Source organism: Acomys minous (assembly GCF_964271855.1).
Source record: "Acomys minous genome assembly, chromosome: 2".
NCBI lineage: Eukaryota > Metazoa > Chordata > Mammalia > Rodentia > Muridae > Acomys > Acomys minous.
In genome coordinates, this window is record NC_140484.1 from 113,322,982 (window position 1) to 113,338,832 (window position 15,851).

The window sequence follows — 15,851 nt, forward strand, 5'->3', positions numbered from 1 at the left end:
CCCATTTCCCCTTATTCCCCTCCCCTATGACTGTTCCTGAGGGGGATTACCTCCCCCTGTATATGTTCATAGGGTATCAAGTCTCTTCTTGGTAACCTGCTGTCCTTCCTCTGAATGCCACCAGGTCTTCAGGGGACATGGTCAAAGGTAAGGCACCAGAGTATGTGAGAAAGTAATATCCCACTCTCCACTCTACTGTGGAGAGTGTTCAAGAACAGAAATCTTTGAGTAGTGAAAGTACTGCTAATCTTGTCATAGGACAGTCTCATATCTACACTAAGACATTTAAGGAAGTTGGCACTGTGTAGCTAGGTGAGAGAGCACGCAAAATGCAGAATAAACTAATTGTATGTAAAGAACTAAGGCTGCTGGGAAATTTCCAGGAACATCTTGGATTCAGTTCACATTTGACATTGAATGACTGTTTAGTGACTGCGTAGTCAGACACAGTTTACTGTTGCCAAGTTTTTCAACCTTCCACAACATTCAGTTGCATGATCCTAAATAGAGTCATGAGCCACCATTTAGGAAACTGTGTCCTACAATATGATGGCATATAGTATTTAGAGTTGTTCCCATATCTTTTAGTGGCTGCATTATAGTTCATTGGACACATGAGTTACTATGAGCCAAAATATCTATCTTTAGCTACTAACTTGTCTCCAGTTTTTTATTGTTTGTTGTCTGACATTTTCACACATATAAAAAGGCATTTTGGCTACTCTCACCTTCAGCCCTGTCACCCTCGCTCCTTTCTACCAAATCTCCTTCTTATATTCATCTCATTTGTTTGGCTCTGAGTTTGACCCATGGTATTTGTGTGAATATATGTTTGAAATTATCACTGGAGCTTGGTAGATTTACCAGTAGGCACAACACCAAAGATGACCAATAGTCAATAGGCATTATTTCAACAGGCATAAGTAGGTCCCTGTAAGTTTCCCTCTTATTGATAACTGATTGTTGATAAGGGCCATCTTGTATAGACCACATGCAGGTAACCACAGTTATTGTGAGCTCAAGATAGCAATAGCTTTGTCCTTTCTAGATGGCTTTTCATGTCACAGCCCATTTCCCTATTTTCTGACTCATTCTTTTTATCCCTCTTCCTTGATATTCTTCGAGTCTTAGAGGAGGTGGTTTAAATATCTTGTAGGGCTGAACACTCAGCTGTCACTTACTCTCATCTCCAAGAGCAGTCTAGTGTCTTTGTTTTTGTCCAGTCCAAAAGAAACTTGGAACAAATGGTTATCTGTGGTCTCTTATTAGCATACCGAAAAGCATGCAAACAAAGACCATGCATGGAGAAGAGCTAGGTACCCCTTCAGATGTAGCCTATAGGCAGCTTATTCTCCATGTGGGTCCCCTATTAAGGGAAACAGAAGCTGCCCCGTCATAGATTCTGTTGACTGTACTTTGATCACTTCCTCCTGGTAGGGTGCCTTACCATGCCGCAGAGGAAGAAGATGCAAGCAGTCCTGATGAGACTTGATAGGCTGGGGTCAGTTGGTAAAGGAGAAAGAGGGAATAAAGGAGAGGAGGGAGGGAAGGGTGGGACCAGGAAAAATGATGGAGGGGGCTATGATTGTGATGTAAAGTGAATAAATAATAAAAAAGAAAAAAAAACATGCAAGCCTCCAGGCTCCCTCAGTATCACACATACCCGTTGTGGCTTTTCTCAACACTTGTCTCCCTACCCTGTAACCTTAACTTCTCCAGCTCATGGGTTTCCCTAAACCTAACCCACAACTTCTTACTTCCTCATGACCCTGCAATTTTACCCATAATCAATCTCTCTCTCTCTCTCTCTCTCTCTCTCTCTCTCTCTCTCTCTCTCTCTCTCTCTCTCTCTCATGCATGTCTCACGCACACGCGTCTCTCTTTTAGTTTTTAGGCCCACACTCTCTTTGTCTTCCTCTCTCATTCTTCTCATCCCTCACAGCCCTGTCCAGTTTCCTGGCTATGTTCAATTTACTAATTTTCCTCTCTGCTCTGAATCTCTTTGTCTGTAATCTCCCTCATATCTACAATAAAAACCTTTCCTCCAACCATACCTAGGAATGATTATGTCCTCAGTTTATATAGTGTTCACCAAAGTTCACTGCAAAGAGAGGATTTTCTCATTAAGACAAAGAGCAGCCTTGGTCTATGAGTGTAATATACATTTAGAAGTTCTCAAATCCAATTAGAGCAGTTGGTTGCCCACATAAGAAATGTGCCAGTATTGCCAAGTGGGAATATCTTGTCTACCTGCTAGATGTTGAAGCTCATACTTGGTAAGACAGTAGGTATCTTTTCTTCCCAATAGTTTCTGGAGCAACTTCCCAGCATCATGAAAGCTAGCCAACAATGAGGAAATCTCTAGCTCAGTTCCAACTTGTTTCTTCTATACCTCACAACCAACATGTTTTCATGGGTAACTAGGAGGACTGGCAAGGACCTGTAATGTTAGAGAGGTGTACCCTGGGTTTCCCTTGACTGACAACTCATAGAGAGGTAGGCCATACCTGGTTCTGAGAATTGGATTTAGCAACTCAGGGCTTCGAATACCAAATATGGGACATCTGCCTTCTCTTTTGAAAATAGTATTATTTAATTCGTTGAAAATATGGTTGGTTTTCATATGTTTCTTTTTTTCAAATATCCTTCATTATGGTTTTCCCATACCTGCTTCTTTTTACTTAAACATTTCCATTCCCCCTTTCTAGCTTTATGGACTTAAGGAATTCCAAGCTAAACATACAAAGCTAACACTTGGAAGCAAGTTTCACAAATGAAAAAGAACTGGGAAGAGTGTAACTCAGTACATGTTTTTCTAGTTTCATGCATTTACATATCATTTTCATTTCTCCTTACTGATGTATAAAATTCCACTGTGTAAATGTACCACACTGTCACTATCCAAGCATCTGTTGGCGGAATTTAGGCTCTAATATCCTTTGATTCTTACTTTGAGCAAAGGAGCACTAAGCATTTCTTAGTGGCGCTATCATTTGAGGTTTAATTATCTCTACGGTAGAATATAGGGCATATACCCACCAGCGGTATAGCTGGGTTGTATGACAGTTTTATTTTGAATTTTTTTTTTTAAAAAAACTTCCAGGCAACTTTCCAAAGTAGTTACAGTTGTTTTCACTCCCACCAACAATGTAAAAGGGTCTCCTTGTTGCCATTTGTATGCTTGATGATATCCATTCTGACTAGGGTAAGACAGAATTATAAAGCAATTTATGTATTCCCCTGGGGGCAAAGTGTTCATTATCTTTTATAATAAATACATTTCCATGAAATATATGAATTTCATTTCTAGTTTTCATCTTTAAGGTTTTTTTTTACTTCTTTTTAAATTTTACCATTTTCTAGAACAAGAATTATCAAGTTAATAGTTCTGCTCATTTGAATGTATCTTGATAAATTTCAATCCTATTTTTATGTGTAAAACTTGTGGGAATTTACTGTCCCAGAAGCATCATTTGAGGCACTATCATTTGAGGTGGATATCATTATTGTATTTGAATTACTTATATTTTGTTTATTTGGGAAGAGAAAATGGGATCTTACTTGTAATTTGTTTCTCTGTTTATTTTTATATAATTTGCATCTATCCCTTCAATAGCTTCTCTTATGAATTAAGTGTATTCTCCACTGACTGTTCATTTATAAAATGCCTCCTTTTATGAAAACTTGTATAGGTTTTTTAGATGCAAACTATTCACTCCCTGTGCAATATATTCTGTGAGTATCTTCCCTGGTCATTAGTCTGAGCTTTCATTTATGCTCGTTTTCTAATGTTCATAGAGGTGGATCTCGGTGGGTTCTGTAATTGCCTGAAAAGCAAACTGTCTTTGCTGGACCACTGTTGAGTCTTAGTTTTCACAGACTAGCAAGATGTCTAAGTTGCTAACGGTGCTTGCCTGATGACCTGAGTGGAATGTCTAGAACCCACACGACAGAAGGAAAAAGAAAATTTCCCTAAGTTGTCATCTGACCTCCACACACAACTGCTAGAGCGTGCACACGCACTAATTAATTACCATTCAAAACATTATTGCTATTTGCTTCTATTTTCTCATTTTCCAAAAATTTTATTTATTTCTGACATTTTTACTCCTCAAAAAAAAAAATGACAAGGCCTTGCATGGAATAATAAAAACTGCTGAAGAAGAAAAAGCCAGTCACTGGGTAGAGGGCTTAAACATCTGTATCAGAAGTGTTCCCAGGTGTTTTAGAAGCCTTGACACCACATGTTCTGCCAGACTCAACAACAATCTACAGATGATTTTTTTGTGTGTTGTTCTAAGTTACTATTCATTATGAGAAGCTCTACACAGGCCAATGCAGGAGGAATACAACCTCATGAAAGAAAGGAACATTACCGCATGCAATCAGCCTTGGCCTTAGTATGCAACATTTTCTGTCTAGCAGCAACAAACATGTCATGGGAATTGGTTCTGAGCAAACACAGGTGGAAGTCATGACACATCTGAAGGCAGGTCTGTTATATGCGAAGGAGATAAGACTTTAAAGCCATGAACCGGGCTATATGCACCGTGTGCTGTACAATGTTATATACTATCCCCAAGCCAGTTATAGTTTATGGTGATTTAAAAATATTGCTTTTCCTTGGTTGAACCAGCCATAATTAGCTCAGTAATCCATCTTTTGAAGGGTCAGTTTGAATAACAGCAGGATCAATGTCATCACTCACAGGTGATAGGGGAGATTTGCTTAAAATTCATTTAACAGACTTTCACAGAGCACTTTCTTCAAGTCAGAGCCTTTCCTAAGGATTAAGGATCTACAATATAGGCAGCCATTGGCCCTGCCTCACAGGACAGTGAGTGTTAAACCTAATGAAAGGCTTCTTTAAAAGATGCATTCCTAGCCGGAAGTGGTGGCACATGCCTTTAATCCCAGCACTCGGGAGGCAGAGGCAGGTGGATCGCTGTGAGTTCAAGGAGTTCGAGGCCAGCCTGGACTACAAAGTGAGTCCAGGACAGTCAAGGCTACACAGAGAAACCCTGTCTCGAAAAACCAAAACAAAACAAAAAAAAAAAGATGCATTCCTGAGCTCCACTTGCGCTCTTAATGTTCAACTTCCATTTTGTTTGTTTCAAAATGTATGTATTCTTCTTAGAATTATAACTCTTATTTTCTACAATTATAATTACATCTTGTGAATCTGGTCATTCAAGAAAATGGAGAGTCACCTTTAGAATCAGGGCAAACTCCACTCCTTCAGGTCTTAAGTGGCCACATTAAAAAAAAAATCCATTGGTCTTGCCACTAAAAGCACAGCGTTTAGATGTAGAGCCACACGTGATTTTCTTACTGTAAGTCCAGTTTTGGAATTTCCCTAATGTTGAACATCCATAGTTGATACACTGTGGTTCTAGCTCAGAAGTCTCTGGCTAAGTGTATTGAGTATATTAGAAAATTAAATCAGAAAGCTTAATTAGTTCATTAATTAATTAACTCTAAAATATGCATATATCAAAGCTAGCCCAGGAGACATGGTTAGATACTACAGAAGACAATGGTGAGTTGAACTCTTCATCTCTCTTGCTGAAGTATCTGAGCTTTTCTGTGTGTTAATATTTACTTAGCTATTTTCATATCTTTCTAAGCACTTTCGCAAACTGTAGGGCATATTGCTTTCACAATTGGTTTGATAATTGGCTCCTTCAGGAAAATTGCAAGAACCAAACAAAATGCAATCTATGCCTATCTCCAGGTAGAAGGAATGCCTTGTGGCATTCAGCAAAGAAAAGAACACAAGAAAAATGAACTCGTAGTAGCTGCCTCCTTGCTAGAAAGTGTCATCCAGAAGTTAATGCTCCTTGAGAAAATGCACATTCTCTGCATTTTGGAAAAACCATGTTTCCCTGGAACGTGCACAACCACTATGCATTAATTGTAGAAAATGCTTCTCAGCGCTACACTTACCTTTAACCTCTATGAAATCTACTTTCCATGCAAACTGTTTAGAATATCAGAGTAAGGAACTTAGAAACGAATTGTAGTAGTCAGGCTCATGGGACACAGAAATGAAGATTTGGAGAAAGAAGTGTTTAAAAAGATTACGTCTGACCACATCCCCTGGATGGGGAGGCCTGGTGGCACTCAGAGGAAGGATAGCAGGCTACCAAGAAGAAACTTGATACCCTATGAGCATATACAGGGGGAAGAGGTCCCCCTCAGTCACAGTCATAGGGGAAGGGAGTAAGGGGAAAGTGGGAGGGAGGGAGGAGTGGGAGGATACAAGGGATGGGATAACAATTGAGATGTAATATGAATAAATTTATAAACTATATTTATAAAAAAATGTACGTCATCCACAAGTTTTGTTGAGCAAAGGTTATGTGTAAGATGCTCTCTTAGCTGAGCAAAACAAACAAAACAAAACAGAAGCAATAGCCAGATCACTACCATTGGTTTTAGTGCAGAGAGGCACTGCTGTTCAAAGTACTGAAAATTAGCAACTGTGAGTGTTCAGCCATAGGATAGACATCTATACTGGCATCTCCACTCCCTCGTAGGCTCAGTGAACATCATGAGTGAAGAGGCAGAAAGCATCTAAAGACCAGAGGATGAAGAGTGCTATGAACTGTTAGCCCTTGATTTTAGGACATGGTATCACAAACATGAACTCACAGCAGCTGTGGTTATGTCCACAACAGTTGTGCAATGTTAAAGCCAGTAAAAGATTCCTCACTGAATGGGAGGGAAGCCTGATCTCCTCGCTGAGGAACTATAGAACTGTGATGTGGCTGCCAGAGTTGGGAGAGTCTCTTTTCTTTCTCAGTATAGCTACTGGGTAGATTTCCTATGCTATAGTGGGTGACCTTATGCTCATGCATTTATGAGCAATACTAAGACTCAGTGGGTTACAAATAAATGCATAGATAAAAATTTAAAAGGGAGACATGAAGTTAGGAGGAAGATAAAATAGAGGTAATGGTGGGATTGCGAGAAGGAAGCAAGGCATGGACACGATCAAGGTACATTGAGGAAATGTATACATTTTCAAAAAATAATTAAAATAATTCTTTAAAGTGATACTACCAATGATGGCGAAAAGGATACACTTGTAAGAACAAATGACTAATGCTGAGCCACACTTTTTTAAGGTTGAATAAAACTGCACGTCTTTAAATAAACATTACTAGACTCCTCAGCACTGGCGTGTTCTACTGTGGCTCAGAACAATAAACTTTGTGTTATTGTTGATGCCCTTTGGCTCCAGCTCAGATCTCTCTAAAATGAAAGAAAAACAACAATCTAGATTATTTTAGTTGGAGATTTTGAAAATTAAACTTATGGTTTGCACAACCACCAAATTATGCACAAATATCTGATGTTTCTGCACTTGTAACTTCTTAAAGTTAATCAAATTTTCCACTTGAATCCAAACAGAAATCTTAAAAGTAATAACAGTTAATTCAATAGTACTAAATTAATGAGTATCTCAACTTCAGTCTTGCTGGGAAAAGAGGACAGATCCCTGGCTAGCGTATTTAAGTAGGGCACAGTGAGTTGAATTGCCTAGAAAGGTGGTTCTCCACAAAGTAAGTAGTTATAAATAACATGTAGAAGCATTAACAGAGTAAGGTATTTACCTATTGTAATCAATGGGGCATGATTGTGCATTTTTTACTGGTTGGGGAAGGTGCAGTGGGGAGTCAAGGCCAGCCCAGGTTATAGCATAACTTCCAAGCCAACCTGAGCCACATAACATTATTGTATCTCAAAAGATATTTTAATGTCCACTAACATCATTTAAAAGTTCCTGCTTTCAATTTCAACACTAGAAAGGGCCACCAGGAAAGTTTTGAAGCAGTTACTGGCATAGTAATGTGTCCTATCGCTCCTCATTCTTTCTTATAAAATCAACCTTCTCCCAGCATTGCCCAAATTCCTTGGCATGAACATTCCCTTTGTACACTAAGCTGAATTCTACACAGATGTCATCAGGGGTTCCTGGTGACACTGTAACTGTAAAATTTATAGCAGAAACTGTAAAATTTATGTAGAAATTTATAAGCATACATGGACCGTGAAATCCTGAGGAGTTGTTCAGCTACTTGCTGGTCATTCAGATAATCCAATATGGACTTCAATCAGTTTTCAGATCATCCTTAAAGTTATGCCCCCGTAAATGTCCCTCTCTTATGCTAAACCAAAACCATTAAAGTAAATACAATAGTAGAGATTATGCCATCAGATACCATGGGTGACCAACTAGATCCATTCCTAGAAGTCTTGAACACGACTCAAGACTGCACATTATCTCATAAAGAAAAGGAAGAAAAAGAACTAGCCCTCACACCCAAAGCAGGGCAATGAAACAAATTCTGCTGTTGCTTTCCTGTGTAGGAAGTGGAACGTTAGAGTAGAACGTGAGTGAAAATTTGTTAGCTAAACACCTGAAGGGTGTGAGGAAAACTAGAGAGGCAATAACCTTCCAGACTTGCATAGAGATGGTAAGTGAATCCCTAGGTTCAATATTCGAAATGTAGCTTCATGAATTAAGTCAGCCTAGAAAAGCTGTTCATCTCAAATTATAGTAATTCTAAATATTTAATAGAACTTAAGCTAAATCCACAGAGACAGATCAACCTGGAGAACATGTTATCATCCCACTACTCTAAAAAAGCATATATATTATTACATTATATTATTTTATTATATTATACAGTACATTGTATATATTTAACTCCTTAGTCTGTAGAAAATTTTACACTCCCCTCCACACACACAAATATTCATACGCTCCAGAAATGATTTAGTATGCCGGCTAGTTTTGTGTCAACTTTACACAAGCTAGAGCCATTTGGAAAGAAGGAACCTCAATTGAGAAAACACTCCTATGTGTCTGGCCTGTGGTACACATTCCTAACTAGTAATTGATGTGGGAGGACCCAGATTACTGTGGGACGTGCCAGCCCTGGTATGGTGGTAGAGTGTATAAGAAGGCAAGCTAAGCAAGCCTTGGGGAGGAAGCGAGTAAGATGCCTTCAGGTTCTGGGCTAGAGTTCTTGTCTGGCTCTGCCCTGCCCTCCTATTAACTGGAAGTATTGCTTTGGGTCATGGCATTTTATCACAGTGATAGAAATACTAAGACACAGTGTATACTTTGTTGTACTATTTTCTACCTTTCTTAGCATGTTTTATGAGTAAAGAAAATGACATGGAGCCCTCCCGAGTAGCGCTGTGTCTCACACCTTCTCTTGTACCATCTTTGCACACTGGTGGTCTAACACACATAACTGTAGGGTGAGGAGGCTTTGTTGCTCTGGATTAGGATACAAATGGGACATACAAGGTAAAAGAAGTCTTTTCTCAGAATGAGATTTAGCCCTTTAGGGACCAGAAATCTTTAAACATTGGTTATTTTTGTGGCCGAGGGAATTGCTCTACTATCAGAATGACTTGGCTACCACCACAATCGAAGTAAGTATAACTTAAAGGCCAGGAAGGGAGGATGTGAAGGGAAGAAGTGGAGAACACTCAGAGACATGACTCATCAACCGGGTGTAGCCACAGCTCCCTCTGGTTTGGTGAAAGCTGATATTCCTTTCACCAATTACAAGAAAAGTGAGTCCACTGTCTGGACAGTAAACTCTAAAGGTTGGATAGATCAGATTAGTGGTTTTATGTTTGTTTGTTTGTTTGTTTGTTTGTTTAATGGAAAACGGCTTATTGCTTGTTTATTTTCTCTTTTGTAAAGGGTTTGATACTTTTCTCTCAATTGAATAGGAGCACAAAATAAACATAAAAATAGGTAGAAAATAGGAGCACAGCCAGGGAGTCTGAACTAAGCTAGCTTGATGCCATGCTAACCAAAGTCCTGGGCAAAGCACCAAGGGTTGTATGGACATTCTGAGAAAGAAGCTAAGAAGTTTGTGGACCGGGAGGAACAGGGAAAGGGATGGTCTGAAACTGAGGTAGATCTCGTGCATACCATGAGCAAGCCAGCACTGATATAACTGCACCGTGTGACAAAGAGCTACAATAGGTCACTAAGGAAAGGGTAGTTAAATGAGGTCATTTCATTCCTTTCTCAATTGATCTTCCTGATTGATATCACAAGACCTTGAAACCAGAAGGCAGAAGAATGGAGCAAACCTGTGTGCTAATTCTGACTTCTATTTTGTGAATCCCTTGTTCTAAAGGAGTGGTTATCGACCTGTGGGTCGTGATGTGACATCTTTTGGGGGTTACTTATCAGATATTTACATAACAATTATAAAAGTAACAAAATTTTAGTCATGAAGTAGCAACAAAAATATGTTTTGTAGCAGGGGAGTCATCACAACATGAGGAACTATATTAAAGAGTTGCAGCATTAGGAAGGTTGAGAGCCATTGTTCTAAAGTCTGGTAGATACAGAGAATGTGGACATAATAAGCATTGAACAATGGAATAGAACAGGGGGATTAAACCTAGAGGATATTGATGTGATAAAGAACGGTAGGTGCTTTCCAAACTATCTCTGTCATCTTCTCATTTGGAAAGCTACTAACCTGCACTCCTGGCATACTCAAGTACTCAAGTTTATTCCTTCTCAAGTCTCTGATGTAGTTGGAGACCAGGTAACTTAGTTATGCAATGAAGATTAGTTGTTTAGGGGTTAAGATGTTTTTAGGTCTAAATGTTTTAAGTTGATAATGACAAGATGTGATGGAGATTGATTTCCATTCAGAATTTCACATGCACCAAGATAGGTAAGATCTTCAAGGCTGTCAAATACAAATAGCCAAAAACACTAAGAATATAACATTTATATAATTCCTGATTGTATCATGGTTCTTTTTGCTATAGGTAGTTTATTGTATATGTGTGTAATAATATAAATGTATATGTAAAAATTTTAAAATATGAAAAAATTAAAATTAAAATTAAAAGAATGGTAGGTGCCTATGGGATCTGCTGTCATGAAGAAATAGAAAGACTGATTCAACATAACATGATGGAAAAAAAAAGAAAAAATCCATGTTGGTAAGTCATCATACTTATGTATCAAAAGAACCTAGAAAATTATATTTCAATGATTCAAAGGACATGGGTTTGAATTTTGATTTTCTCCATATCAATTCAATGCTGTTTCTAGACAAATTATTTAAATATTAATCTTTAAACAACATTTGATAATGTTCATCTTCTACCACACACCTCCTCCAATTCCTTCCTCATCTATATTCTTATTTTTCTCTCATATATATATATATATATACATATATATATATATATATATTCCTATGTATATGTTCTTAGGGCTAACCATACAGTATTGGATAACAAACCAGTAGCCTAATCTCTGGGAAGACTAATATTCTCTCTCTCTCTCTCTCTCTCTCTCTCTCTCTCTCTCTCTCTCTCTCTCTCTCTCTCTCTTTCAACAACCATTAAGTAGTTACAGAGTTTCATCTAGACATAGGGCCTTGCCAGATCCCCTCACTCATTTTGGCATTATGCCTGGTGTTAATAACTGTTCAAGTCTTATTTAGGCTACTATGTTGTTGAGATTTCATGAGTGCAGGCAGCTTCTCTGTCAAATATAGAAGACACTGTGATACAGCAAATTTCTTGTTTCCTCCATCTTACAATCGTTCCATGGCCTCTCCCATGACATGCCCTGAGTCTTGGGTGTAGTAATTCTGCTGTAGCTGCCTCGGCTGGAGTTGGGCACTCCAAAGTCAGTTGTTCTCTGAATTTTCCCGATTGTGTATCTCAGTAGTTTCCTCAGTCTTCTGAGGAGGGGAGAGTATTTTTTAGTAAGAGGTGACAGCTACACTTATGTGTAACAATAAGGTTAAGTATTAGAATGCAGTTAGAAGTGATACTGGTTAAGGAAAATTACAATAGTTTGTTATCTAGATTCCACAGCCTAACCAGCCATAGGTATACTTGGCTAGGTTTACAGTACTAGGTATAAATTTCCCCCTTTTGAATGACTCAAAGTCTAATTACACAGTTATTGATTACCATCCATCTATAAGTGCCACTAATTTACTTTGTGGCTACATTGCAGTGCTGCTCAATATTGCTACTCTTAGGAGCACATCTCTATAGGGTTAGTTATTGCTTTTCTTCCTTGGCAATTTGCACAGCTTCTTCTAGTACTGTGAGAGGCAATCATCACAATGGAGACATCCAAGTCAGGTTCAACAGCATCCTCCCAAGTCCTGTGTCCATAGAATGTGGTGTCTTCAGCAACAGGGACTTGAAGGTTCTGAGCAGCAACTGAGAGGAGCAGTAATAGCCTATGCTATTTCAGAGGACTCTCTTGGATTCCCCTAAACAACAATTCAAGAGGAAGTTTCTCAAGCCTGGTGCTGGAGTTTTGTTAAATAGTCGATTCCCTATCCTATGAAACTTTAGGTAAATAAAAAACAATATAACAACATTAGTTTTTCATATGTAAAAATGAAAGATAATATCAACCTCACAGGTTATTTGGGAACTGTTAAAAAAGGCCTAAGAGTTGCTTTCTTTTTTTTCAAATTTTCCATTTATCTCCTAAACAATACATACAACATTTGCAAACACACAAAATGCTATAATCTGTGGCATATAATTTTGTGTTTTGTTAATTTGCTTCGTGGCTTAGAGTTTTACATATATTGAAATTGTTGCATATTACTATTTACCATGTTGACAGTTTGCTTAGCTACTCCCCTTGGTGGGAAATTTGGATGCTTTCCAAGCTATAGCTCCTGTCAATAAAAACTGTGATTTTGCTAACATCAAGCAACAAGAACAAGAACAAATCCGTCTAACGCTTACACCATTTCCAGAGGAAAATTGGCTTAAGCAGGTATTGCTACCTTGGGATGTCATTCCCTAACTGGAAGTAAGGAGTTGGGGAGTCTATCAGTATACATTTTTCACTGGAATTTCTTGAAAGCACCCTAGAATACTGGACTTCTAATTAAAACAAAATAAAACAAAACAAAACAAACAAAAAGCACCTTCCTCTCCGTGTAGGCATTAATTCTTCTCTGGAGAACCCTGGCATACTACATTTTGCCTAGCTGAGGAAATCTCCCCCTGAGTCCTCACTGGGATTTCCCAACACCCTTTCCAATTTAGACTCAGGATTAAATGGCTTGTAATAATTTCATGCCAGAATATACAGAATGCTCCAGTTCAGTTCCATTAGCCTCCTTGAAACTTCCATTTCAGCTTTCTACTTCCCAACAGGTTAGAAGGCAGTTTCTTTATCTTTCCCAAGACTGCATTGTAAGAATCTCTTCCTCCTATTTGCCATCTGCTTTAATATCATCTTTGGTCCCAAACCTCAGTTCCTTCTGGTTCTAATTATTATCAACCCTGCCCACTCAGATAGCTGAGAGTATTCTGACAAAACTTTACATTAATGCATTTGAAACAAAAACATATTAGAAAATTCATTCAAGGAAGTGGCAAGGGCTCTATCTTATGATCCCGGGAAGAACACTTCCAGCCTTCAATGCTGACTCTGATGCTGTGAATATGGGAGACTTTTATCAATTGAGGGTATTTACATCTATTTCTAGTGTATGAATGCTTATTTTTTGATATTTGGTAAATATTGTGTGTGTCCATTGTGATACTTAAATGATTTCATCCTTATTCTGCCAATGCAGAATATTGCAGTAATAGATTTTCACACACACACACACACACACACACACACACAGAGTCAGTGAGATGGTTCTGCAGTTAAATTGCTTGCAATGAAAGACTGAAACTGTGAGTTCAACCCCCAGAACCCACACAAAGGTGGAAGGAGAGAACTGGTTTCAGGTCCCAGGAAGTTATTTTCTGACCTCCACATGTACACGTTCCACACAAACCATGAGCACATGATAACAATGTTTTTAAGATAAAAAAACAATCAAGAGAATTCAGCATTTGCTATCATGAAAAGGCAGTTCTGCGCAAACAAAATAATTGCAGGTTTGCTGTGACACTTCTTGTTTTATTAAAACATAATTGACACAGCATAAAATTCACCACTTGTACATGTAGCACAGTGGTCCTCACCATCCTCACTACACTGTGTACTCGGCCCCACTCCATGTACCAACACATGTTCATCATGCCAGAAGAAAAGAGAAAAAAGAAAATCTCTCAGGAGCTGAAGATACAGCATGGCAGTGAAGAGTACTTTCTGTTCTAGCTGAGCACCTATGCTTGGTCCCAGCACTCACTTGCAGGTTTACAACCTTCTGGAACTCCATCTGCAAGGTATTCAGCACTCTAGTCTGGACTCTGCAGAAACCAGGCAGTACACATGCATACATGCTGGTGAACCACTCACAGGGACATAAAAGTCAAGGTCTATGCCTATTCTCAGTCCCTCTTATTGACCTCTCCCCAGGTGCCTCATAGACTACTTCTTATATACTTTGATTTCTGTACATGTACATATTCTGGACTTGTACAAATAATAACGTGTGTGACATATTTTCTCTGGGTTCTTTTACTTAGCTGATGATTTTCAAGTTCTGTGCTTGTTTGTGTGTGAACCACAGCTTCATTCATTTCCTGACTGAATAACATACCATTCTGTACATGCACGACACAATTAGTGTCCATTCCTCAGTGAATGGGTATGCTGTTAATACCTTTGGGTTCATGTGAAGATGTTTGCTACGAACAGGCATGTGTAAGGTCATTATGTAGATAGATGTTTTTATTTGTCTTGGACATACCCAGTAGCATGGTGGTTCTGCATTAAATAGCACTCTATATTTTCCTTTTAATTTTCAGAGAACTACTAGAACGTAGTTCTATGCCCTCCAAGTGAGCACTGGGACCAAGCATAGGAACTAAGGAGAGAGAGAGAGAGAGAGAGAGAGAGAGAGAGAGAGAGAGAGAGAGAGAGAGAGAGAGAGAGAGAGACAGAGATAGAGGCAGAGGCAGAGGCAGAGGCAGAGGCAGGGGCAGACAGAGACAGAGACAGAGAGGGAAAGAGACTGAACCTTTTCTAGATACAAATTTCCAATTTCCAAATATTATTTTCTACCTTCCTGCTGGATAGCTTTTTCCTGTTTCTTTTAAGTCCTATGGGGGCTTCTGATGGAGAAAAGATATCTGTGGTCTTAGCTACTGTGGGACCTTACTGATCTATCAGCCAAAACATGCGACTGATACAATAATAGGAAGACTGTTTATAGAGTTAATCAATCACTCTCCTGGCTGGATTACAGGTGTGCTTCAGAGAAGAGAATACATGCTGGATTCAGTAAACGTGGTTAAAGTGATGGCAAAGAAGGACTTAGGTACAAGGGAGAGCCGACTGCTCTGTTTGTTTGCTTGTTTCTAAGTGGTCGTGTTGTTAAACTATTTTCTAAATATTTATGGCCATAGATGTATGTTACTCTCAATCTGTTGTTGTTGTTGTTGTTACTCTCAATCTTGGTAAGAGAAGCTTCTTATTGAAGTGGGTAGAATATTGGTAAGAAGGCCATGATATCCAAAATAGTCTAGACGTCTCTAGTTTCCCTTTCTAAATATATTTAAAATCTTAGAATCAACACATGTTACACTGCAGGCTGTTCAGAACATTAATGTTGAAAAAGATTATCAAAGATGGACAACTCACTTTAAAACTCAGTACAAAGTTACCATAAGCAAAATGATTAAATTCTAGCAAATATATATATCATATAAATGTATAGAAATGTAATCAAATGGATTAAAATCACATATTTATAATGAGCTGATTTTCAATAAAAGTGTAAAGATTTTTCTATAAAGGTGGCAGCTCTTTTCATACATGATATTGGGGCAATTGTTTTGTTTTGTTTTGTTTTGGCAAAATTGTATATGTATCTCAGCCTAAATACCATTATTAATGA